Source organism: Pleurodeles waltl, chromosome 3_1, assembly GCF_031143425.1.
Source record: "Pleurodeles waltl isolate 20211129_DDA chromosome 3_1, aPleWal1.hap1.20221129, whole genome shotgun sequence".
Lineage (NCBI taxonomy): Eukaryota > Metazoa > Chordata > Amphibia > Caudata > Salamandridae > Pleurodeles > Pleurodeles waltl.
In genome coordinates this window covers 1,754,160,839-1,754,186,732 of record NC_090440.1, presented here as the reverse complement: position 1 = coordinate 1,754,186,732, position 25,894 = coordinate 1,754,160,839, and the positions used below count along the sequence as shown (strand labels likewise).

The 25,894-nt window shown below is 44.1% G+C and overlaps 1 protein-coding gene across 2 annotated transcripts in view; it reads left to right on the top strand.

The window, feature by feature from the left end:
- ADARB1 (adenosine deaminase RNA specific B1) overlaps positions 1 to 25,894 on the top strand; it is a 770,933-nt gene that overhangs the window by 195,636 nt on the left and 549,403 nt on the right. The window contains exon 3 of one of the 2 annotated variants that reach the window (XM_069225700.1): positions 25,738 to 25,787. The gene's annotated coding sequence lies outside the window, so the exon portion shown is untranslated. Of the gene's footprint in view, positions 1 to 25,737; positions 25,802 to 25,894 lie in introns of both variants that reach the window. The other variant, XM_069225699.1, reaches the window with a different exon arrangement.

Sequence of the window (25,894 nt, the reverse complement as noted above, 5' to 3'; positions counted from 1 at the left end):
TATTCACTGAAACCAGATTGTTTTTTTTGGGGGGGGGGGGTCTACCCCCACCCCACCCACCCCACCCTACCCTCCACGTGCTGGCCTTCCCCTTTTCCCTCCTGCGGGCCACAACTGCTTACATTGCATTAGGTTGCTTTAATTAAGATGCAACTCTTGCATTCCAAGTACGTGCAAGGTTCGGTGTGAGAATGTAGCAAGCACAAATTCTCTTTATGGAACTCCTCCTTTATCTGAGACAGGAAGGGAACTTTGTGACAAGCAAGAGCTAAGAAGTGTGTTCCTCTAATAGCTTCTTCGGCGATTTTCTGTTTGAGGCCCAGCATTGTTTGGGCTTGGAGGGGGGTATAGGGGTGGGAGAAAGGTGGAAATAAAACTTTTTAATACTTACTTCCTCCTAACGTGGAGCATGCTTCCCTTCCAAGTTTATCAAACCAAACGTTTCGCAAAAATGATTTCTCTGAGGTCGGAGTGCAAATAAAATAGTTTGTTTAAAAAAAAAAATATATATATATATAATAATAATAATTGAAAAAAAATACTTCCCGTAAAAACAGTGAAAAAGAGAAAAATAATATCTGTAGGTATTTTAATCCAACTAACGAGATTCACTCAGCTGTCTGAACAAGTCTGCTGATGAAAGTGTAGAGCTACAAGATAAAACATTAATTGATGCTTTACTCAGTTACATTTTAAAATTGCATTTCCTTCCACTTGATACATTTTTAGGCCCAGAAGGATTAAGGGATGTGCCAAAATCTCATAATCACACAGACTTTTCGGTTTCAAAGACTACAATTTCTTTTGGCGACCACGTATTCTTGACACATTCTGGTGTGAAATTTTTTTCTATTCCATTTTGAGGATGGTTGCAGTACATCTTTACCTTAACAATGCTGAACTTTCAGCATGATCGTTCAGTTTAGATTAATTGTATCTAAAGTGATCCTCCAGGGATATCTTGAAAATCTGAATTAAGACACTGAGAAAATTGAGCTTTCTTACTGATTCTTATTGCATTCCACCACCTCCTTCCATCTCATAGAATGAACTTCATTCATGTGCTTTCTGTCACTTACCCAACCCTGGGATTCACGCTGGATTTACAATGTTCTTTTGTTATTCTCTGCGGCACAGTGCTTTTGCTGAAATCCAAGCAAACTTTTTAGTGTAAGGATCAACAGTTGTGGTCTTTCTTTGCTAAGCACATTTTAACCATCCACTTGCAGGGCTTGAAAAATCATTAAAATGTTACTAGACCTGCAGGTCGACTAGCTTAAATAACCTACTCGACTTAACTGTAATGTACTTGACCTGTAAACGGGTCTCAAATTGTGTGATCCTAGGCAAACAGTTTACAGAGTCGGCTTTTTTCTTCATTCTCCCGTATGATTGCACCATCAAATACGTGAGCTCAGCATTTCTGCAGTACAAATAAACCTCTTCCATTGATTTGCATTATACGGACCTTTCCCATAGGATTGTGTAGCAATACACCTCGTTTTGGACACAACCAGACTTCAAGTCAATCAGAGAGAAGCTTGCCCCCATTTCCATTGTAAAGTGGCGCATCATATCTCAGATTTCTTACTGCTCGTCGTAGGATAGGGGGCCTCCCTGAGCTATGCTCAGTTTTTTTTTTTTTCCTCTCACAGCTTGACTTGGCCATACAACACCTTCCAGGTGAACATTATTTCAGTCTACAAACTCTGACAGGATATTCTTCAGAATATCAGAGGGTTCAAAAAAGGGTTTGTTTCGCCCTTGTAAAGCATGTGGCAAAAAGAGGCTTTTCTCAGAAGGCCCTCTTAGAGTCTGACAAGGCTGATCAAGGAATTTCTAAAAGGGCTATTTGAACTTATCTTTGATAAGGAAACAATCGATCTCTTGGCAAGTGAATACATTTTTGGTCACAATTAATACAAAAACCTTTTCAACCTATCCATAAAGCTGCCATCAAGCACCTTACATGGAAAACAGCTGTTCTGTTAGCATTTACGTCTGTGAGACGTGTCAGTGGGATACAACCCTCCACAGTGTAGGAATCATATTTAAAGTGTAGGAAAGATAGTCATCTTGTGAACTAATCCTCGATTCACACTTAAGGTACCCAATAATTTCCATATCAGTGAACCAGTTGCCTTAATGTCCTTCTTTCAGAACGCTTCTAGTGAAGCAGAAAGGTCTCTTCACACTCTCGATGTTAAAATTATGTCCAAAGTTTTAAGGGAAAGGACTACGTTTTTTAGACGACCAGCTCAGCTCCTAATGACTTTTTATGCCCCATGGGAAAGGTCACATAGTGTCAAAAAGAATCATAGTGAGATGGGCATCTGTGGTCATAGCACTTTCTCATGAAAGAGCCTGAAACCTGCTTACATACAAGGTGCACCCCCACGCCACTAGAAGTGTGGCAACCTTGACGACCTTGTTTGCAGGAGTATGATTAACTGATATATGCAGGGCAGCATATGCTCAAATAGGCATACATTTACTGAATATTATGACTTAGATACTGTCAACATTAAAGATGCAGTGTGGGTGAAGCAGTGCTTCGGAATTTATTTCAATAAGGTGAGATTTTCTTATTTTGTTTAAGTGTGATGCAATGTATTACTAATATGAAGCTGCTTTGTATACTATCCACCTCCGCTAGGTGATTCGTTCTTTACATCGTATTTTTGGGTTACTTACTGCTAGCTATTTAGATTCAAGCATGTGAATGTATGAAAGATTCAAAGCTGGAGAAGAAAACAAGTTCCTTACCTGTACACTGTGAAACTCCAGTAATTATATCTAATATAGATTCACATTCAATCCCTCAGCCACCCCCTTCAGTCTCTCATTCATTGATTTTTTTTTTTTTGTTTGTTTGTTTTGCAATTGCTTGGTCTGTTTTATAACCTTGTGCTTTGAAGTTTGAGGTGTGAAGCCACTATACAAGGGGAATGGGTGCAAGCTTCTCTCTGATTGGCTGAACCCTGGTTGTGTCCAAAATGATGTGTATTGCTACACCATCTCATGGGAAAGGTACTTCTAATGCAAAACAATGGATTTTTTTCCTTACTGCTCGTTGTAACTACTGTGGGACTCCAACCTTGATGACAGGGAAAATTCAAGTATGTGAATCTATGAAAGCTATAAATACTGGAGAAACACAGTGTACAGGTAAATAGCTAGTTTTTTTTTTTAAAGTTCTAACATTACTACCATATGTAAAAGTAACATTTTGGCTATCTTGAAGTGAAACAATGATGCTCTATACACAGGACCTTTCCAAGATGGACTTAGTAAACATTATTCTGGGCGGCCATCTTTGTGTATAGGGTATGACTAATGCAGTGTTCCAAGATGGCCAAGATAATCTTTTTAAACATGGTGGATATCTTGGAACCATAAAACGGTCATACACTATGAACAATTACATTTCAGTATAGCCACCCAGTTTGCAGATAAAATGAGCAACAAGCAAGCAGCACAGTACGACTGTATTGAGTGCAGGCATAGCCACAAAGCAACCTTTGGTATATAGTCCTAAAATTGCAAATAAATGCAATATATATTTCTGGCAAAACAATATACCTGCTCTCCTAAAATGGCATATGTGGATTCTGGAGCATCAAATTCACGCCTGATATTGTCATAACAGTGACCAATTCCAGAAGCCTGGCCTACTACAGTAATTTCTGAGATGCCTTGTAATAAAGTACCTAATTAGTCTTCAACTCAGGCTAATGAGTAACTATCCTCTCAGGCCTATTTGCTAAACGCCATTCACAGAATGTATGTCAGGCCTACTGTCTTCGTCATACTTTTTCTTAATAAACAGAACAGATCTATTGCATTTTACTTTTTCTCAATGAACCAATCAAGCCTACAGTCTTTATCGTTGGCTTATCATAGCCAACCGTGTCCTCCTGTGTTGCACTGAAGCTGGCAACCATAAGACACACTGTCATAAAATTACAATTAAATAGAAAAGTACAATTGGCAAAACAATATGGAACCCCCCCCTTTGAAGAGTACGTAATAAGGATTTTCAAATCACAGATCTTAAATTTACTGTTTTTCAGAGGAGTTCATCAGCATCAAAACCCTGGCTACTATGACAATCTCAGATTCCGTGTAACAAAATTACTGTCTACAGCCTCTAACACAGTGTAATGACACTTCTTTCTTAAAAGCCTATTGGGTTTAACAAATGCTTTTCACAATACATTGGTCAGGCCTATTGGCTTTGTCATAACATTTTGTAGTAAACATATCCGACCTATGGCATCTGAGGTCAATTTTCCCAAAGAGCCAGTCGGGCCTGTAAACTTTCTCTAGCTTGTTCGGATAACCAACTCAGGACTACTGAATTCTGCATAATCAACTCTCAGGCATACAGTCAGAAAAATATAAATATAATAAAAAATGCAGGTGGAAAAATAATATTCAACAGCTTGTAATATAGTTAACAAGGATTATTTTAGTGTAAATCTTCTACCCTCATGGATTATCATAGTGGGAAATCAGAGGAGGAAACCAACACCAAAACCCTTGCCTACTCTGTTAATCTGTGAGGATCCATGAAGTGAAAAGCCTATCCACAGCCTTTAACACAATGCAGTAACAATCCGCCCTTAAAGGGCTTATAAATTATAACATGGGATTTTCACAATAAACCAAGCCAAATCGTATAATTTCCAAGTTAAACTTTCGCATGGCCTTTTAGTGTCTCTTAAATACTAAATGCACCCCCCACTGAAATGCCCTCATAAGGATCATATAATAGACAACTAATGCCACATCAAAAATGCTCCACTGCCCACATCGTGCGTAAAGTCCCCTGGAGCCTCTATCACCCAAAAAGTCCCCTTGTCAATTTCAACTAATAATTATCCCTAGTCCACTATCTGTTGAAATTTACCAATGTGCCTGGCCAACCTTTTATGTTATCTTCCTGTTTGAATAAGCTGGCAACTTACCACAGTGTTGTCATTTTTCAAAATGCACTCAATACTCTTGTGAACCCACACAATGTCACATGTCACTAGCCCACAAAATATTACCAGTTCCAATATAAAACCCACAAAAGACCTCCCTTTATTGCTACCAATCACCATCACAGTGCCCCTTCTTCCTCTGTCATCTTCCTATAATGAAACACCGTGGTGCCGCCGTAAAAAACAAGTATGTCCGTAGTGTTGCTGCTGTCAGCCCATTAAATGCCATAAGCCAACTCTCCTGCTGTGGAAGCCTCAGCTGATGTGTGGAAGGGAGTTGTAGTCACTCGTGTGATTTCTTCTGGGAACTACTGCATTTTGATGTTGCTTCTTCCACCACATCAGGCTTGATTTGGCAGTCTGTTAAGAGTTGTTGACAGAGGAAGTCCAAGAAGAGGTGGCAGGCGGGGTCTACCCACAATGGTGCAGGGGAAGATCCCAGGAATCCTGTGAGGTGGCAGATGCTTCTTCTTGGTAATGAATTGTCTGCAGTGTTGCAGTCACGTGAGAGCCGGGTGGCGGTGAGAGATTTCCAGTTCAGTGGATATCCAGGGTGGGCTCTTGTTAGTGTGTTTCTTTGGAGTGGAGGGAGACTAACTAGTTGTCCACTCTCCAGCAAGTCGCAGTCAGCTGTATATTGAACTCCTCCCACGGGGTAATTGAGTTTCATTCGTGCCTCCTTGTATTCTTCCTGCTCATGGTACCTGTCACCTAATGAATACATTTAAATTTGTAGGGTTGGTATGAAACGGAGGTGACTCGTGGCTTGGGTCCCGTGCACAGTAGTTCTGAACTAAGGACTACGGTTGCCGTCAGTCTGCTGATGTTTAAACTCCTGGGTCCCCAAAGAGTGCGAGCGGACGGATACAGGACTGGACTTCTACCTAGACCGTCCCGTAGAGCTCTTTATTATGTATCTACCTCTACTTCGGGTTGTGCTTAATGTTGACAACAAATGACTGATATCTGCGAACACGATCACCCGCTGGTACTTACAAAGCTCCGAGAAATAGATAATTTTCCCGCGGTTGGTTCTGCTTCGTGTGTGATTAACGCGGTATTATCATTTTTGCAGAATCGAGCTAAGGCTTGCTTTGATCCGCAAAACATTCCTGGTGGCCTAACCGGTGCTCTGGTGCCAAAGCAGCTTTCCTCCACGCATGCCCTGTAAACAGCACCCAGCCCTGCACAATATTGAATTCTCCTTGGGCATCATCCAACGCTGAAGAAAACTGTTCGAGTTCCAAGAGCCTTTACCTTTCTCTCTCTGCACAGAACTGCCAAAACCTTACACTTGAAAAACATGTCCTGCTTATCTTTCTGTACCCACCCCGCAATATAATACCCCGTCAGAGTACCCCTGGAGCTACGCCAAGTGCTGGGGGAAAATAAAAGTCAAAAAATCTCTTTCTTTGGCGAGGACGCGGCACGGCAACAAACCTCTTCAGTTTTTGTGGAGCGGAGCTGGTGTGGCAGCAAAGTTAAACGCAGACCTGATTTGGGGTTGGCTCGCTGCTGCAGTCGAATAAAAAGCACAAGCGCTTGTAGATCGTAGAAGCATGTTTGTCTCATTGTGTCCTCACGAAGACACGGCTCTGCTTCTTATTCCGTGTGCAAGCTACTGAATCCATTTAAAAGGGGAAATAGCAAACAGCTGGAAGTTTCACGAGGACTTCTACTGATCTAACGAATGAAACTGAGGGTTGCTAGTTTACAGTTCGTATCATCGCTTTTTCCAAGCCAAAGTCTCGCCCCTTCCCCGCGCCCTCACAGTCATTGTATGGAACACCCCAAGTCTGAAAAGTAAAGTCACGTCTTGTACCTTGTCCTTTTTCAGGCGTGTATTGTAACATGCTGTGTCCGTCCCTGTGTTTATCTCAGTGTTAGTGTGTTCTTGTGCTATCAGGGAGTATTCTAGAGTTCCCACGTTGCGCTACTTTGGATAATCACTCTTGCACTATGTTCCTGGATGCCGTCGTTGGCTCCTGTGTCCAAATAAAGTTCAACTTAAGAACTTGGCATCCGGCTGGTCTTTTTCTGCTATTCACACCGGGAGCATCCACGACACACTTATAGTGCCGCCACCAGGTAATGAATGTAACGCTCGCCGATGGGTTGTGCTTGTACACTGAGCTGACGGATGGAGAGACGCCTGACGGGGTGCGAGGAAGTGCACCGTGTGCATGTTCTCGGAGAATATCTTCAGACTGAGAGTTAGCCAAGCTCTTGATAGAAGCAGGGCAGAAAATAAAAACCACGAGAAATGTATTAGTGGCTACTTTGGTGCACCGAGGGACACCCATTAGGAGACATTGAGAGCGCCACACCTGGTTGTCATGGAGCACTGGTTCCAAGGAACGATGGACGTGTTTCCATCAAGGAGCTTAGTTCTTGGAGATTTTTATGTTCCAAAATAGAGTTTGAGAAATGTTGCTTCTGATTAATTCGAAAGCTGAGGCTTGATTTTTTTTTTTTTTTTTTTAAATTGTTATATCAAAATGCCGGAAAAGTAAAACTCACACTTTAGCTTTCCAAAAAAATATATTTGGTGATGTGTTTGCGAGTTGAAAGGTCCCTGCGTGAGTGGAAGTTTTCCAGTTGTCACCTGCCTCCCTCTCACGGTATGCATAAAAATGGTTATAGTTGCGGGCATTAGTGGTAAATAGCACATTCCTGCTCCACAGAACACCTCTCCGCTTCTAGAGATGGAAAAACTGTCAAACAGATTGAGCACTTCTTTAATGTGGAATTGGGCTAAATTAGAAATGGCACCGATCAAAATGTTTGTAGAGCCAAGCATTCTGTATTTTAGGTCCTTTTATTTTATGGCCGAGTGAAAGAAATGGAACTTTGGAATTTATGTGTTAAAATACATGATGGAAACCATTCGTACTCCAGAGCGTCCCTTATGGTTATTTTCTGAAGTTTTTTCCTGCCAATTTACTTTAAGTCCCCATCACGCTGCGCTGTAATCGGTGTTCTGGACTGAAATAGCTGTAATCAGCGTTCTGGACTGTAATAGCTGTTTTTTGCCTAATGAAGGAATTGCGAGTAAAGCTGTAGCTGAGGCCATGTAAGCATGGCAACCAGTTCAACAAACGCAAAGTAGTGTAAGTCTTGGTTCTCCACGTAAGTAGGATGCACTGGTATTTGGGCATAGAAATCCACATTGTGTATGACTGCACTTCAGAAAATCAACGTTCTGTTGAGCGAGAGTGTGTGTGTGTGATATGCTGTTTATTGCCATTGTTGATTGTGGGCAAGGGCCATGCCTAACGAGTGATGAAGCCCCAAGTGTAAGTCAGTGACTCCCACCCCCGTGCTAACAGTAGTGTGTTTCTTAGTACAGTTGCTTTCCACAACGTCTTAGTGGGCCAAATTTATTTTCGCTGCAGTGATAGTGAAAATAAATATGGCGAACAGCACATTTATAGCAACAGTATTAATAAATGCACAATCTGATAGAGACTTCTAGTTGCAGATTCCTTACCTTAGAATTTCCCCCAGGCGCCAGACTGGATCTGGAGATTTTTCTTCGAGCAAATACCCTTGCGTGTCGTTAAGTGGCGTCGTTGGCATCGTAGTCGCCGTGATGATGTCGGGAGTAGTGCATAGACTCCGCCTCAGCGCAGTGATGTCAGTTCTTTTCTTTCCCCGCCACGTGCTGATCCGAATAGAGCTACCCTAGTCAATTTTTGACTGCTTTCACCTTTTTGTCGGATTTTTGGTGAAATTTTGGTGCGTCAAGATTTCCCCGCAGCCTGGCTTCAAACCTTGTGAGGACTGTCACCGCATGATGTTGGTGACGGATCTGCATCAGGTCTTTTTGTGGTGCCTGGAGCGAGACCACGACCTGAAGTCGTGCTCTGAGTGCTGGGCCCTGCACCCGAAGGCCTTAAGGAGGCGGTCCCTCAGGCGTATGGCGGCCCGGCGCTCGACTCCGCATCAGTTCTGGTCTAGCTCGAGAGGAAGGTCTCGAGACTGTTCGCGGAGCTACTACCACTTGTTCTCCTCGAAGTCTTCGGGTCAAGGTAAGAAGGGAACTCAGCCATTAATGCATAGCCGATGACAAATGGCTTCTCCTTCCGGAGGTGGCACAAGGCCTCTTTCAGCAGCGGGGAGAGCCTTGGTTAGATCTGTTTGCCTCCGCAGAGTCAGCTGTTTCGCACGTTGGAGTTTCCAAAGCGGCACTCGCTCGGTGACGCTTTTTATCTCGAGTGGCACTCCGGCCTCCTTTCTGCCTATACCACTTCTGTCGAGTTCTCCAGAAGAGCAAGAACGATCGGACCTAAGTAATCTTGGTGGCTCCGGACTGTGCACAGAGAGTATGGTATCCAGAGCTTCTGAGCATGGCAACCAATTTTCCACTCACACTACCCATTAAGGAGTATCTTCTGTCGCAGCAACCGGCACGGTTCTCTACCCGAACATGTCCAATCTCCGCCTTCATGTGTGAAGATTGAGCGGGGGCAGTTGACGACTTTTGACCTTCCACCTGAAGTCTGGGATGTAATCTTGGCAGCCAGGCGTCTCTTCACCAAAACGGTATACGCCCGTCGTTGGCATACATTTGTGGCATGGTGTACCAACAAATCTGTTAATCCGCTCTCTGCTCCTCTTTCGGAGGTTCTTTTGTTCATTCTTTCTTTGGCCCAGCAGGGCTCTGCTTTGGGCACCCTTAAAGGCTATTTATTGGCTATCTCAGCCTTTCTTAGGTTGTCTGATCAGCCTTCCCTCTTTAAGTCTCCTATTGTTAGTAGATTCCTTAAGGGTCTCACCCATTTGTTTCTTCCCACTCCGTTTATCATGCCTCAGTGGGACCTCAATCTTGTCCTTACTTAATGTGTGCTCCTTTTGAGTCAATGCACAATTGTCCCTTACGGCTCCTTACTTTCAAAACTGTTTTTCTTGTTGCCATCACTTCTGCTCGCATAGTGCGTGAGCTTCAGGCTCTATCTTCTAAGCTCCCATTTTTGTCTGTGCACCATGACAAAGTGGTGGTGCGCACTAAGGCTTCCTTCCTTCCCAAAGTCATTACACCTTTTCATGTAGACCAGTCCATCACTTTGCCTACTTTTTATGCATCTCCACATCCTTCTCATGAAGAGGAGAGACTCCACTGCCTGGATCCAAAAAGAGCGTTGGTGTTCTATCTCAATCGTACTAAAGATTTCCAGGTGGACGATCAACTCTTTGTTGGAATTGTATGTGCAAAGAAAGGGAAGGAGTGCAAAAATGTACTATCTTGCGATATGTCCTTCTTTGCATCAAGATGTGCTACACTTTGGCAAAGAAGCAACCCCCTGAGTGCTTGCATGCTCATTCCACCAGAGCAACTGCTGCTTCCACAGCATTAGCACGCAGAGTTCCTGTCCTGGATATCTGCTAGGCAGCAACAAGGGCATCCCTGCACACGTTTACTAAACGTTACTGCCTGGACAGTCAGGTCCGTATGGGCGGCTACTTTGGTTGTTCGGTCCTGCAGGACTTTCTAGTATGATCTTGGTTTGCAGCCCACCTCCGAGGATGGCATTGCTTGGGTATCTGTTCTAAGGTAAGGAATCTGCAACTAAAAGTCTCTATCAGATGTGCAAGTTACTTACTATCGGTAACAAAATATCTAGTAGAGAAATGTTCTAGTTGCATATTCCTTATCGACCCACCCATCCTCCCCGCTTGCAAACTGATTTCTGGGGACAGGGCTTCCCCATTCAGGGCCTTGGCTCTGGCGCACCAATTTGTGTTCTTCGCGACTGCGCTTTGGTGTGGAAAGTCGTGAAAAGCAACTGACGTCACTGCGCTGATGCGGTGTCTATGTACTACTCCTGACGTCATCACAGCGACTACGACGGCATCGATGCCCGCGGGGTCGACCAATGCCACCTAACGACGTGCAAGGGTATCGCTCGAAGAAAAATCTCTGGATCCAGTTTGACGCCTGAGGGAAATTCTAAGGTGAGGAATGTTCAACTAGAATGTCTCTACCATATATATAGTTACCGAAGGTAATTAACTTGTACTTCACGTACTTACTACTTCAGTTCAAAGGTCAAATACAACAGTGCAGCAAAACGGACAAGAAAAAATGCTTTTCAACCCAACCAAGCCATATTTCCTGATATTTGGCAAGGATAAGAAAAGGCACACACTGGCTTAATGATATGAACAGTGACTACTACAAACCCTTAATTTTCACTGAATGCCAAGTCACTTGGATTCACCCTGGACATCACTTTCACCCTCAAGGGAACACTTTGCCAAGACAACAAAGAATGCCTTATACCTTCTCTCTTATAAAGCGTCTTCAGAACTGCTGTTCAAGGCCTCCTACTCTTTCATCTGAATGGTGGTAACAGCCTGCTCAGTGGCCACCCAGATTGCCCACTGATATCCCTTAAGGGCTCCCTACACGTTGCAGCCACATCTCATCCATGTTCTCAAGAAATATGATCATGTCACCCACATCCTAATGGAATTCTGTTGGCTCCCTTTGCTGGCCTGCACCTTCTTATAAACCAGCTGAATCATTTACGAAGCTGCTATGAGCAACCTTGTTTATCTTGCAGGCAAGCTCACCATCTGTGGTGGTTCTCGCCAAACCTTCAGGCAGAACACCGTCCGACTACAAACTATGAAGTGTAAAAAAGTCAAAACAGAAGGTCTTTTTCATCTAAGCATCCAGCGTCTGGAACAATATCCTGTATCAATCAGGGCTCCCTCCCCCCACAAAGGCTGCTGCAATTTAGGAAAGAGAACATGCACGTCTTAATAAACTGACATCATAATGCATTTACAGTCCACAGACTTGCTACCTTTTATTTCTTGTTGACTTTATATTTGCCTTTGAGAAAGTACAGCGCTCTGCTGCATTTTGGCTTGGTTTACACAATAGAAACACCACACACATCCATACTTTATATTGCCTCACTAACTGCATGTTACTATTACTTTACATGTCGAAACAATACTCCTAGCAACCACAAGGCCTCTTTAATGTGGTTTTACCTTGCTGGACAAATGTAACCATGCTGCACATCGTTGAAGGCTATATGCAGGTGGTTTAGTGGCACATGGGCTGGCGCATCACCTGCACCAAAAGCCTGGTAAACATTGCAGAAAGGACGCACATCTATTATGCTGTTGTAATAGGGATAGGCGCGTGGGAGACTGCACATGGCCAGGCTGTATATAAGGTCTTGTGGCCATACCTTGCTGCTTGTGGACGAGGGCCCAAGGGCTGTGTACAGCTGGGGTTGCTTGGGCACAGGGCCTGACCATTGGCTGTGTCCTACAGTCAACTTATAATGTACAGGGCAAAAAGGTGTATGGGGGACTGCATGGAGGGGGCTAGCTGTGACTTGCGCCCCCGTCATGCACAATTTTATCGTCAGTTATGTAATTTCAAATGTTGCAGTCATGTTATCAGTGATGTCATAGAACATGCCTTTAGTGATGTAATATGGCAGGTAATAAGCGGTGCATAGCGAGGGTATGAGTTATAGTTTCTTTAAGGTATGAGTTAGTTATTTGAGATAACTAGCTGTTGAATTTCAGTGCTATTGGTCGTTTAAATTGGTATGCTTTGACTGATGTTGTCACTTAACTATAATGTCCTCTTAATTCTAGTTTTTTTTCAGCGACTTTTTAAAGCTTTTTAAATCTTTAGTAACATGTTATTACAATTCCTAACTATAACATCACTTTAACATTTGTTATTTTTTTCAATGAATTTCTATGCTTTTTCTAACGAAAAGTAAAATGTTCATTGCTGCGTGCATCGTCGGTCTGGGCGCAGGCCCTGTGCTTAGCACTCCAGGGGGTTGGACACAACTCCCCACACCATCCCTGCATGGAATGGGATTGCATGCAGGGCCTGGCCCGGCGCCCAACCCCTCCACAGGTGTCCACCCCCCCCATCACTCATGGATGACTATTCCATATAGTGATATAAAGGATGTCATTTAAACTAAGGGAGAACTACTGGCTTTGTCAAAGAGTCAGCGGACTTGTTCGCGTTATCGAAGGGGTCAGCAAATCAACATTTCTAAAATAGACCTATTGGCTTTGTCAAAAAGTCACAGATAACTATAATCAAATGTATATTTCCTAAATTGACACATCAATGTTTAATAATGGTGATTATATTTTCAATAAAGCATTTAAAATAAAACATTAAACATGTCTGTGTCTTTTTGTAACATTTTTCAGGCCACAAAATTCAGCCATGCAACCATCCACACTATGTCCCTGCAATCCAGCTAATGAGCTCCAGTATGGAGTGCTCAAAAAATATGGTAGGCTCTCCTGGGGTCATGGTTTCAATGACGCAGGAGAGTTGAAGTTTTATAATTGTGTTTTTTTTTTTTATTGTTTTTTTTAGTGTTTCTGGGTGGGCTGTTGAGCTTCCAGCAGCCTTCCAGGACATTAGAGAAATGCTTGGTGGAGATCTACAAATATTATTAAAAAGCCCTCGCAGGACATTATGGGGTGCTTCTTGCACAGAGCGATGAAACATAAATGAGCAGCTCCTGCCACTTATTTACTATTCTTTCTATCTGTTTATTTTTTGGGTGTCCTAGTGCCCACCCATAGCATCCCCAACAAATACCAACAAATACCAATGTTGGGGGTCACTGGAGTGGGAGTTCCAAGCCCCCATGACCCTTTCCAGCTCCCCAGCCAGGAATCATAGCAGGAGACATTTCTTTATTTTTATTGGGTGCTGTGATGCCACCCATCCCCTGTCAACTAATTGGGGGCCACAGGAGGAGCTCCATTACCCCCACAGCCAGCCTCTCCGGGCACCATTGTGGCAAGAGTTGGCCATTAAAAAATGAATGCCCTGGTGCCATCCTGGTCACCCTCTACTTACCATTTGTTGTGGGCCTGGAGGTGGGGCGGGTGAGAGCCCCAAAGCCACTGTGTGCTCAGCTGGTTCTCAGTGTGGTGCTGGCAGGCGCCAGGTCCAGTTCTTTGCTCCCAATCGGGCAGGGGCAAAGATTTGTTCCCTACCTATATTTTTTATACTTTTTTGTAGTATGGTGGAATGTGTCCCACAGTCCCCAAATGGCTGTCAACACCTCTTTGTTGATGTGGTGTTAGCCAAGCAGATCATATGGTAAGATCGGTTGGTTTTGAACCTTAATTTCTCAAAAAACACTATACAGATTTACACCAAAACACAGAAAGCATGCTTTCTGGAACAAAATCCATCTTTCTGCTAAAAGTAGTATAATGTGGTTCAACCATTTATGCAGTAGCGCTGTTCAGTTATCCTATGGCAAATTGCAAAGTGAAAACACATTTTGGGACACCCCTTTTTCTCAGTTTCTATTTGACGCATCACCCTGAAACTTTCAGGGATGGATCAGAGGCGGATGAACTGTTTTTGTGGAAATTTAAATGAAGTTTCGTCAAACGACTCCATAAGCAAAACAAAAAATACTTTACCTATGTGAATGTGGTCCTAAATATAACTACCTAGTGTTGATATTTAGTCTATATTCGTCTGTATGCTGCTTGCAATCTCATGGGCTTGCACCTCTTGGTTGGGGCCCTGTATCGGTGCAAGGTCCATACTGCACCGATACAGGGCCCCAGCCATGAGATGGAAGCCGGGGAGTTTTGCACACACGCACTTCAATGTGGCTTGCAAACTGATTTGATTTATTGACAACATCCACAACACTGACACGTTTCAGCCCTCTGGCCTTTCTCACTGAAACTCGTTTAAAGGTTCCTCATGCACTTCAACTATGTTCACTAGTGCTTTAGTGCCTGCCACTTTGGAGTGGTTTACTTTCGAAAACTGGAATAACTTTTCCCTTAAAAAATATACTGTATTGCAGTGTACATTTTGTGAGAATTGAAAATCAGATTAAAGTGTTGGTGTATGGCCATTGTTCATTTAGCCTTTCAAATCATGTATGTTCCTTTCATCTGAATCTTAAGATTTAACACGACCCATCATTGAATTTGCACACTCCTCTTGCTCAAGTGATACACTTTTTTAAATGTTCTTAACTCTGGTGCTTTGTGACAAATCTGCACAAACATTTGTTTTATTTTTATTAAAAGAGCTAATCAATTTTGATTCTTTTGTTGAAAGTTTGTGCTGATCTGTTAAGCAGGGGCCAAGACAAAGGGGCCCAGAAAGTGCTATCACCCATAGCAAAGTTTACTTTCCAACACAAAAAATTCTTTACCTAGAAACAGCTTGATGGATTTAGACCAAATTTGGCAGAACGTTAGAACTTTAACCAAAAATGCTTTTGTGATTTGGTGTAAATCTGTTACGCTGTTTTTAATAAATTAGTATTTAAGAGGTGCTGGGGTTTTTCAGGATGAGGTTAATCATCAGAAAATGTTAGAGATATCGGGGGAGTTGGATTTCTCTGTACTCCTGTGATACCAACTAAAAAATAAAAAGTAATTTCTGATTGTCTGCAGGCGCTTTTATCTTCTGTCAACCACTCATGTATTTTGAGTTCCAAGAAGGGTCCTCAGTACCGGAACAGTCGGATTGGCTTGCCTGCCACATGAGAGAAAACATTGTCTGCTATTGCAGAACTAGGAGACCCTGTTCAAGAGTCCTGAAAAAAGTTTTGGAAGGTCATATAAGGGGGCAGGAGGAACATGCTCTATGGGGGTAATTCCTAAGGGTAAAATTAAAAATGTATAATTTTTGACGCCGGAACCATGGTTTAATGGTTCCCAGGAGATCCCTTGTGTGGTATGGCAGGTCCAACGCAGTATTACTGTACCAAAAAACATTATTAAAAAATCTAGAGGGACCTGGTGATAGATCAGACTCTGCAGCCAACCACCATTGTGTAGGCCAATCACAACAGTGAGTAGTCCGCCCGCAGGTGTTTGGGGGAGGTCCAACCTCACTGCGCACAGCTGAAAGTTGTGCACAGCCTGTTTTGACATATTTTGTCAAGGGGGTTATTTGATTTCTGCTAGGTGCATTCAGGTGTTAAGATTTGTCCTTGTACTTTTTTTAGGTCTTTGTTCATCCACAAGATGTTCTTTTTGGTAAATTTTTATGTTTTTCGAGGGAATGTTTTTTCAAATGCTGTGATCTTCCAGTTTTGTTGCTTCTTAGCAGAGTCTATTCTACCCAGTTCTGTGATTACGGTTAGATGAATTTCAACGTTGCCTATATTCAGCTTATTCCAGATTCAGTAGATTGCTGACAAATGATATGAGCTAGTTTCTTCTTTATGGGATCAATTAGGAAATGTGGTGATTGATTCAACGGAGTGGAGTGTTTCCATTGATAGTAAGGTTTTGATAACAGACAATGTGGTTTAATGTATGTCTAGCTGTCTGGGTCTGCATGGTGACAATCTGGAATAGGTTGTGATTGGCCAAGACTGATACAATGGCATTTGGTTGAAGCATTTAAGGTTTGTTGAACCAGATGCTAAAGTTACAAACTTACAACTTGTTAGATGAGATTCTCTCTACTTGGGCTGGAAATGGGGCCACGCACATGAAGATCGAATAGCACTATATGCTGACAATGTCCTGCTTTAAATGACGAACCCTGTTGATACCAGGCCGCGGAGCCTTAATTTATTACGCTGCTTTGAACAGGCTTCGGGGCTCCGTATGAATCCCTCCAAATCAGTGTTGGTGCCATTGGCACCATCCTGCAACTGTTATGCTTGGCAAGATGCAGTACCTATCCGCTGGCTGAGCTTTAAACGTCTGTGGTGCATCTTCCGGAGCTGACGTGGTCCCTAAATCTTGCACCACTGGCACGTCATGCCAACTCAGACCTGACGAAATGGCACTCCCTACCCGAAATGCCTTGGACCATGTAGCGCTTTATAAAATGATGATTCTACCCTGGTTCCTATATATTTTTCAAAAGTTTCCACCCCGATCCCACCCTTCAAGTTCCAGGCACTAGATTAAAAAAATCATAATTTCTCTGGCTGGGGGTTAGCCACTACATCGCATTAGAACACTGACAGAGGTGTACCTATGACGACAGGATGGGCATGGCTATTTGTATTATTTAGCAACTCAAATCCACGACTGGTTCACCCAGGGGATGGACGGACCTGGCGTATCAGTTCAAACTTGACTCACTGAGATTTCTGCAGATTCTGGATCTGCTTTATGGCTCCCTGCTCTCTAAAGCAATGGAAGCAGTGACTAAAGTGTATTCCTCGCAAGGAGTGAGGCTCTGTGGCATACCCAATGGATGAACACTCTCACCCAACAGACACCCCTCTGGCAGAGCACTTGGTTGAAAGAATCAGCGACCCTGCAAGGATTTATTAAATGTGGTTTATTGGGCATTTCTTAGCTTGGGGACTGGTACATCCATGAGGTCCTTTTAAGACCTACGGGCTACCTATCCTCTTTCCCACACTTAATTTTATAAATATCTTCAACTCCCCATGCCTTCATTACACATTTATCCCATCATGATTTCCTCCCAGAATACAGTCCGCTTGAGGCCAAACTGCTCATGGGGGCCTGGGTAGGGGAAGAGTGTCAAGTGTATAAAAAGCTGAATAACCATGCACCAGGTGCAGTCCCTCCGGAGAGGAATCTACTTTATCAACCTTGCTGTATAAGGCCATGAATTTGGGCGCCAGATTGTCTCAAAGCACTGTGTGGTATTCGGACGAAAAACCATCAGGACCCCGAATTTTCCAAGAAGCCAGTGAGGCGTTTGTTTGGTTATTTCTGCACTCAAGATGAGTTCATCAAGGATCTTTTTGTCTGCCTTGGGTAACATGGGAAGAGGCATATCTGTAAGAAATTGGGGTGTATAGTCTGTGTCAACAGTTGGCGATGCTCCATATAGCCAATTGTAATAGTTAGCGAATAGTTCCGCCACCTCCTGTAGTTTGGTGACCGTTTCACCCTGTGTGTTCATTATTTTGGGAACAATTGTAGATTGATGATGGGAGATCAGCCAGTAAAGTAGCTCCCATTTTAATCGCCTCACCCATAGACCCGGGATGCTCTTCACAGATGTTTTGCGGCCTCCATTGAGTGGTCACGGATTTCTTCTCGTATTAATGAGAGTTGGCGGGCTCCTGCGCCCGTCGGGTGTGATGTCTGGGATGCTTCCAGTTTGAGGGCCTGGGCCTCAAGCTGAATGAAGTGTAGGGAACGCTTCTGCTCTTGGGCTCGTATATAGCCCCTCGCCATCCTCCGCATGACTGCTTTACTGGCCTCCTAGAGGGTGCCCGTTGACAAGACCGAGCCCTCATTGAGCTCAAAGTAATTCTGGATTTCTTTCTGCATGGTTTATGTTGCAGATACCATGCGTTCAATCACCGTACAGGGTGTGAGTCTCTGATCCCCTGGAGCCAATCGCACTCTGAAGAACGGCATGATCTGAAATGCCCCGAGGGAGAGGGTCTCAGTTTGGGTGAGGTGACAACAGTCCACTGCATGCAAAAGAAGATCTATCCTGGAGTGGGTGTGGGGTGCTGCTGATGTATGAGTGAATTAGCGACACTGTGGGTGCCACGTCTTCCAGGCATCACAAAGCCCCGGGGAGGTCAGTCAGCTCTTTAGATTATTGGCAGTAGAACTTCTATGAGCTGTGGGCGGACTCAAAGTGTCCAGCATGGGATCTTGTTCTGCATTAAAATCCCTGCCTAGGAGAGTGATACCCTGAGGTAAGTCAGGTAGCAATTTAGATATGTCAGCCAAGAACATGTGAAGGACCGCCGAGGCGCGTAAACACTTACCAAATTGATTGTGTGTCCCACTACAGACCCAGTGAGGGCTACCCCCTTGATCCCCAGACAAAGCCAGCATGGTAGACCCTATCCAATCCTTTGCGGGCCACAAAGGGACAGTGATCTCCTATAAGGTGTGCCTCCTGGAGCAACAGCATATCAGGGTGATGACGTTGTGTGAAAGCAAATACAGCGGTGCGCTTTATCTTATCTAAGAGACCGTTAACGTTCCAGGAAATTGCTAGTATGGGGCCTACCATATATCAGTGTAGAGAGTATGAAGTGTTGTCTATCCCCCGGCCATCGATCTCCGCAGTCTTTGTTCGGGCCGGGACAGAAGGCTCGACCGGGGGATTGAGGCGAAGACGACCCAGAGTGGCTGTGTGATCTCCTCCGCCAGGACCCAGTTCATTTCCTTTGGGTCTTGGGGAGCACTGATTGATGGTCCACTCCCGTCGCCTCACCACCTCAACGGGAGCCAATATCGGAGGAGGCCAACGGGCGTCCCTTCGTGAGCCAGGTCCAGGCTGCGGCAGGCTTGTCAAAAAATTCATTTTATTAGCATAAGACCATTCTGAGTTGGACCACGAATAATTTATTGTTCGCTGTTGGGAATTGGTCAAGATTAAAAAAGTAGCAAGGGAGTGAAACAAGAGGTAATGCTCAGACACTCGTACAAAAATCAAGATAAAGGAAGACGGTAATTATCCGAAGTCCCTCAGTATAAGGTCAATATATGCGCATATTCGGGAACGCAGCCGCGGGGGTAGGTGTCTCACTGCACGCCGGTAACCTCACAAATTCATTGTGAACCGGGCAACAGGCCTGCGTGATCCCATGAAACACTTCCTCTAAATAGAGATGGGTGACTAATAGGAAAGGGAAGCCAGTCCGGTTTATCTCTAGTAAGTGACCAATGACGTCTTGACTGTGAGCGTTAGGTTGCAGGAGCTGATGAATTTTCCTTTGTTTTCAATTGGAGAAGTCCAATGAATAAATAGGTCCTGAAGAAGCGTCAAGGGATCCTGTTGGACCATGAGAGACGCAAAACATGTCGACCGTATATTGACCTTATACTGAGGGACTTCGGATAATTACCGTCTTCCTTTATCTTGATTTTTGTACGAGTGTCTGAGCATTACCTCTTGTTTAACTCCCTTGCTACTTTTTTAATCTTGACCAATTCCCAACAGCGAACAATAAATTATTTAGTGAGGGTTTTGAGCCAATTTTATCCTCTTCTTGTCTTTTTTCTTTCCTCTTTCTCGGACCCACATGTGGTTCCGCGGCTTCATCATTAACTAAAAGATCTCCGGCAAAGAGCCCCCCTTCGGGGGGTGCCCGTCAGGCATTGCAGTGCCGGCCTGACGAGGAGCTGTCCTATGATGAAGCATGACACCAAATGTGGTGTGTGAGGACTTGTGCTCCTGATTATCAGGACTTCTCCCCTTTCCCTTTCACCAGTTTTGGAACAGTGTATTATATTATCAGTTTGACTGGAGTGTGTACACTGGACCACAAAATCCTCCGATCCCTTCTCTTTATTTGGAGCATAAGGTGTAACAAGGTCAGAGGTGCACCATACAACAGTGATCCATATTCAATAAGTATGGCCACAAATCAAAAGATGAGGGAGGGGTTACCCCCTCCTCCATAGGAACACCTGCAATGGGCCTACCCATCTGGGCACAACTGCAGCCCCACCTGCAATGTATGGTTGTTTGAGGGCTTTCTGGAATATAGCTCCTGGTGGGCCTAGTAGTTGGCTTTAGACCCTCCTTTCATCCTCAGGGTCTTCCATTCTGGGTGTCAGGCCCTTGTAAGCTAGTCTCTTAGTAAAACAAGAAGAGGATTGCAGGTTACAAGTAGACTCGAGCCTCTCCTCTGTAATATACATGTTCTTCAGTGGAGTTATTGTGGAGGGTACATTGCATAAAGGTGGGGAAAAACAAGTGCCCAGCAGGGCCCACAGTATACTCTTCAACGTAGCGTGCAGGTAATCCGGGCAACCCACGTGTCAGGCGCTGAGTTAGTCCAAGTAAGAAGAGGACCCCACTTTTTACTGCATATGTGGTGCATTTATCTCAGATAAACATGTCGGGGCCTAAGGTATACACCATTTGGTCCGGGGAGTCCAAGTGCCTCTGGTATGGCACAAAGCCAGGCTCTATATTAAATCTCACAGCTGCAGCCCCATCCGCCCCTGGAGCCGTGAGGCCGCACAGCGCAACTGGTTGGTCGCCTCGTCTCTTCAAGCCCTTTGCCCCAGGGTGGGAAATCGCCGTCTGTCCACTAGTGCTGTCCAAGTTAGTGCTGCCAAATGCAAGCAGGCTGCTCCTAATTCCGGCGCCCCTGAGTTGTGCGAGATAGGTTCTCTTCACTGCCGATGCGGGGAGCATAATGCCAGTGCAATAGATACCGGGGGAGGCTGCAGAGAGTTTCTAAGGGTGAGGGGATTTGCACTCACTCACCCCAGGTAGGGTCTCTTCCTCCGGGACTCAAGGACAACTTCACTAGCTGCGCCGCACCCCTTGGAGGAGCAGGACAGTTCGAAGAGTTGTTCCGAAGTGGGCCGCAGTCTTGAAAGTGGGGCAGTGGTCCGTGAAAGAAGATGTGTTTTGCAGCCTCCTCTCCCTTTACAGCCCCAAGCAGCACCATAGGTGTTCCCGGCTGCCCAGTATAAAATGCAGGCGAGTAGGACTGGGATTAAGGTGGATGACGGAGTGGTCGGTAGAACTTCTAAAAGTGTGACCACCATCTTGACGCCTTGGCCATGCCCCTACCTATTTATTTATTTATTTTAATTATTTTTAAGAACAGGATACTTACACTGAAGGAGTTGCATGGCAGAGTACTGTGAACATGCCCCAGACATCATTTGCAAATGTTGAAGGGGATCTGACAAGGACTTCTTTCAACATAGTCATTAGGGCTTGGAGTCAGACCCCTTAGAAGGTGAAATGTTACCTATTTTGCAATACATTGAAGGATTTCGTAAACATCAAAGAGCTCTAGACCAATGTCAATAAGACTCAGAAATGCGTGCCATACGGTGCATGTTGGTAGGTCTTGTTTATTGTTAGAAATAGGGTTTTTGGTTGGCAGTCAGGTTGCCCTCTGTCCAAGTAAGAACCCTCACTCTAGTCAGGGTAAGTCACACACAATCCAAAATCAGCCTGTGCCCACCCTCTGGTAGCTTGGCACAAACAGTCAGGCTTAACTTAGAAGGCAATGTGTAAAGCATTTGTGCAATAAATCATACAATACCATAATAGAACACCACAAAAATACACCACACAGTGTTTAGGAAAATATATAATATTTATCTGGGTATTTGCAGGTCAAAACGATCAAAGTTGCAATATGAATTTGTAAAGATATCACTAAGAAGTGATATAAAGTGTCTTAAGTCTTTAAAAAGCAAACAAAGTCTCTTTCAAGCACAAAGTACCTGGTTTCTGGTGGAAAATCTCCGCAGAGGGCCGCAGAAGAGGAGATGCGTGGAAAAATGGTGTGTGCGTCGGTTACGCCCCTTCACACACGGACTTGCATCGTTATTTTTCACTCGGGGAAGACGTGCATCGTTTTCCGGCACGCAGGCCGTCTCCTTCTATGGGGGGTCGCGGGGATTACCAGATGTCCCGGGTCTGTGCGTGGATTCTCCTGCTTGTTTTCTGGCTGCGCGTCGTTCCGCGGGCTGTGCGTTGAAGTTTCGATCTCACGGCAGGCGTCGCGTCGATTTCTCCTCTGGAAGTCGGGCGGCATTGTCCTTGCGAGGCCGTGCGTCGAAGTTCCGGTCGTCCCGAAGGCTTCGCGTCGATCAGTGTCGGTGTGTAGCGTTTTTCTCGACGCGGAACAAGCTGTGCGTCGAAAATTTCGGTGCACGAAGTGTCCAAGTGAAAGAGAGAAGTCTTTTTGGTCCTGAGACTTCAGGGAACAGGAGGCAAGCTCTATCCAACCCCTTGGAGAGCACTTTTACAGCCAGACAAGAGTTCAGCAAGGCAGCAGGCCAACAGCAAGGCAGCAGTCCTTTGGAGAAAGCAGACAGGTGAGTCCTTTGAGCAGTCAGGCAGTTCTTCTTGGCAGAATGTAGTTTCTGGTTCAGGTTTCTTCTCCAGCAAGTGTCTGATGAGGTAGGGCAGAGGCCCTGTTTTATACTAAATTGTGCCTTTGAAGTGGGGGTGACTTCAAAGAGTGTCTAAGAAATGCACCAAGCCCCCTTTCAGTTCAATCCTGTCTGCCAGAGTCCCAGTAGGGGTGTGGCAGTCCTTTGTGTGAGGGCAGGCCCTCCACCCTCCCAGCCCAGGAAGACCCATTCAAAATGCAGATGTATGCAAGTGAGGCTGAGTACCCTGTGTTTGGGGTGTGTCTGAGTGAATGCACAAGGAGCTGTCAACTAAACCTAGCCAGACGTGGATTGAAGGGCACAGAAAGATTTAAGTGCAAAGAAATGCTCACTTTCTAAAAGTGGCATTTCTAGAATAGTAATATTAAATCCGACTTCACCAGTCAGCAGGATTTTATATTACCATTCTGGCCATACTAAATATGACCTTCCTGCTCCTTTCAGATCAGCAGCTGCCACTTCAACAGTGTATGAGGGCAGCCCCAATGTTAGCCTATGAAGGGAGCAGGCCTCACAGTAGTGTAAAAACGAATTTTTTTACAAGCGTAAGTCTTCACTAAAGCCATTTAGAGAATTTATTTTACCGTGTTTTTTTCTTTCGAAGGTGGGTCTTTCAAAGTGTAAACTACAATACTTCATTAATCCTTACTAGTACATGCTCCCCACCCCACCAGAGGTTCTCACGCCTTGGCTGCTTATAATCACCCATGCAGCTCTTGGCTTGTAGTTTGCTTCGGACAGGTCCTTGCGGTTGTTTTGTCTGTGCATTGTTTTAACCCAAGTGTTAAAACCTGCATTTAATTTGGCCCACTAGTACTGAGCTTTATCCTTTGTATGAAAATATAAATATATGCCTTTCATTTGTTTATTTCTTGTTCAAAACAAATTCAGGTGTAAAAAAAAAAATAGAACATTTAAATTTGTATTTCTTTATAGGTGGAGCTTGTGTAGCTCAATAGTTGCTTCAGTGCATATTTAAAGGAAAGCATATATAAGGGTGTCAAGGTCTCGCTATCAGTTGTCTGGAGGGTCGGTTTGGTGAGGCAGATCATAGGATCCTGGATTCACGTGTGTTACAGACTAGAAGACAATGTGAGCCGGTGCATTTTCACGGCCCTTGTAAAACTTGGAATAGGGCTTCTTTTCAAAGAGACGTAGGAAGGGAGTTCCATAGAGTGAAACCTTGGATGTGCAGCATTCTCTCCTCAAAGAAATAGCATCTACTGGGGTAGAGAGGAGTTTCTAATGGGTCTATCCAGGCATCTAGTAGGCTGATGTGGCTTTAGGATATTTGCAAAGTAAGGCAGTGTGTGGAGTCGAATGGTCATGTGTGGTATCTGAGGAAGGTGCTTAGTAGGGTGGTCAGTTGTGATCTCTTGGGGCAAGTAGGGGTAGATTAAGATTGAGTAGAGTTGTGTTTTTTTTTGTTGTTTTTTTTTTTTTTTTTTTACAAAAGTGTTCTAAATTTATCTTCATCTCACTTAACATTCCTCCATATCATTGCAAGTAAGGAGGGGAGAATAAATCCCCCCAAAACCTAAACCATTCATCATATACTATTTATATGCATGTAGTGTGTTTAGTATGGTGTGAAACAGAGGTGATCTCATTGGAAGCCTACATCCTTCAGAAGCTCCTCCTCTGTGGAGTCTGTGCCAGACTTCCTTCCCCAGCTCCTATGATAATCTTCGACCTCTGACCTTTAATATTAGCCCTAGGTGCACTGGAGCTTGGAGCTCGCTGGGCCTGGGTGGTCCTTTAAGAGATTTTGGACTTCTGAACCTAAACAAATATACATGCTTGGATTAAGGTAATTGGGACAAAGTTGCAGTAAAAAGACTAGAAGTTAAGCGTGCAAAAAAGTAGGTGCGGAAGGTTACTCTGTGGAAGGTTTCTGAGTGGCGTTGCCATAGGAGTTATGCTATTTTCAGTACTTAATCTGTGGTTGTAGTATTTAATAACCATTACATAGCAATGAATTGTTTTAGCATTGCCTAATTTATAAAAGATGTCTGCGGATGGCAAAGATTGTCGTGTTATCATAACTTGTGCGTGATTTTCCAGAAAGACTTTAGTATCCTAGAGGTGATTAGATCCTTCTTACAGCAAGGTTTGTAATACCCTGTGTCCAGACTTTAGGTGTTCTTGTAAGTTGTGCTTTCCTACAAGTGCTTTCTCCTTTGTAATAGCTGCTGGCATTTTGTTTTCTGATATCCTATTATTTTGCCCTTTAGCCAACTACGTTTGGCTAAATTGTTCTTCCTTTCTCTGACTTCCAAACTATTTCCTCCTTGCACAGCTTTATTGTCTTTTCTTCCTTGCGCTTTCTCTCCCTTTAATTTCCTTGTTGCTCTTTCCTCTATTCCGAACCCCTCTGCCTCCCCCCACGCACACCTCAACCCCTTTGGACCTCCCCCAAGCATCCCCCCCTTATTTCTCTCCCATTTCATTCTCAGTACCCCCCTTCTTTATCTTTCCCCTCTCTTTTGCCGCCCTCTTTCTTCCCTTACCATTTGTGCTCCCCCCTTGCTTTGCCTTGTCTTCCACTTTTCCTTCTCTCCTTTTTCTCTTATACCATTTCCTTCTTTAATCTTTATTTTTCTCCTTATTTTTCTTTTCATCTTCCCCTTTCTTCCACTCCAATTTTCCCACTCTTTCTTCCTCCTGTCAGTTCTTGTTCTCTATCCTTTTTCACCTTTTACATTCCTCCTTATCTTCTTTCATCCTTCCTTTTTTAACCTTCTCTTTCTTTCCTTTTTTCCTTACCCGTTTGTTTAATTAGCAAAGCCCACAAATGTGTGTTTTAAATAGTCAGCCACGCTTGTTTGCACATCAGTATTAGTCAGAATACTTTGACTACGAGACGTAGAGTAAATTTGAACATTACTGTTCTTTTTCTCTGCAGGAAGCACAGTTCATCTGAGGACAAGAAACAGGAAAACACCCGAGTGCGAGGTAAACGATACCCAGTAAGTAACCATATCTCTCCCACACAGATTTCTTATTAGTCATTGAGAAAGCAAGTATTGCATGTCTGTAATTGCTCTGTGAATAACTTTTTG